The sequence below is a fragment of the Aquarana catesbeiana genome, linkage group LG06 (assembly GCF_042186555.1).
Source record: "Aquarana catesbeiana isolate 2022-GZ linkage group LG06, ASM4218655v1, whole genome shotgun sequence".
Taxonomy (NCBI): domain Eukaryota; kingdom Metazoa; phylum Chordata; class Amphibia; order Anura; family Ranidae; genus Aquarana; species Aquarana catesbeiana.
Window position 1 is genome coordinate 26,471,422 of NC_133329.1, and position 1,582 is coordinate 26,473,003.

Here is a 1,582-nt window from a genome sequence, read left to right on the forward strand (position 1 = left end):
GTGTGTGCAAAAAGGAAACTGAAAGCAGCGGTAGCATAGAATAATATGATTGTGGGCTCTTGTTAACTCCTTCTACGTGTGAAATACACAGAATGCCTCTTTATTAGGACTATTGTGTCACACTTGCAGAACTCAGCGGTAGACCTCAGTTGTGAATGCAGATGTTATTATACTTACACGGCACGCTATGCATTACACTTATAGTCCAGAACTACCACTTCTGAGATTTCACATGATTTAATGCGGAGTGTTTTGTGAAATAAAACCTGCAGTGTGGACTTTTAACCCTTGCCCTCAATTAGTGCACCAAGATAGTGCACCACCACCTGCCCTCTATACACATTAGACATAATGAGGCCAAAGAGAGGAAGAGTGTGCTATTCTCACAAACCACCTGCACTCTATACACAGTAGAAGTATTGCAGTCTAATAGTAGATGGGTGAACAATGCTCACCCACCACCTGCACTCTATACACAGTAGAAGTATTGTAGTCTAAGAGAAGAGGGGAGCACAATACTCACCCACCACCTGCACTCTATACACAGTAGAAGTATTGTAGTCTAAGAGAAGAGGGGACCACAATACTCACCCACCACCTGCACTCTATACACAGTAGAAGTATTGTAGTCTAAGAGAAGAGGGGACCACAATACTCACCCACCACCTGCACTCTATACACAGTAGAAGCATTGCAGTCTAATGCCCCGTACACACGGTCGGATTTTCTGATGGAAAATGTCAGATCGGAGCGTGTTGTCAGAAATTCCGACCGTGTGTGGGCTCCATTGGACATTTTCCATCGGATTTTCCGACACACAAAGTTGGAGAGCAGGAGATAAAATTTTCCGACAACAAAATCCGTTGTCGGAAATTCCGATCGTGTGTACACAAATCCGACGGACAAAGTGCCACGCATGCTCAGAATAAATAAAGAGATGAAAGCTATTGGCCACTGCCCCATTTATAGTCCCGACGTACGTGTTTTACGTCACCGCGTTCAGAACGATCGGATTTTCCGACAACTTTGTGTGACCGTGTGTATGCAAGACAAGTTTGAGCCATCATCCGTCGGAAAAAATCCTAGGATTTTGTTGTCGGAATGTCCGAACAAAGTCCGACCGTGTGTACAGGGGCATAAGAGAAGAGGGGAGCACAATACTCACCCACCACCTGCACTCTATACACAGTAGAAGTATCGCAGTCTAATAGTAGATCGGTGAACAATACTCACCCATCTGCACTCTATACACAGTAGAAGTTTACAGAAGGTCATACATACACTTAGTGATTTGTAATAGATTTACATACAAACAATTGCAAACCAGTGATTGATCTTTAATTAAAATATTGAACATTGCAACACACATTGTTTCACCACCTCTACTCCCTGCCCACCGGTCACACACAATACTGCCAACATAGACATGATCAATGTACACAATCATACACAAATCCCTCTCAATCCCTACATATCCACCTCCCATAATTTCATTGCATGTTAATCCTTTACTGTATACTGAAGACATTACCGTACCCTTCTGGTTACTGTATATATACCTTTCATATACACTTCATGTGAC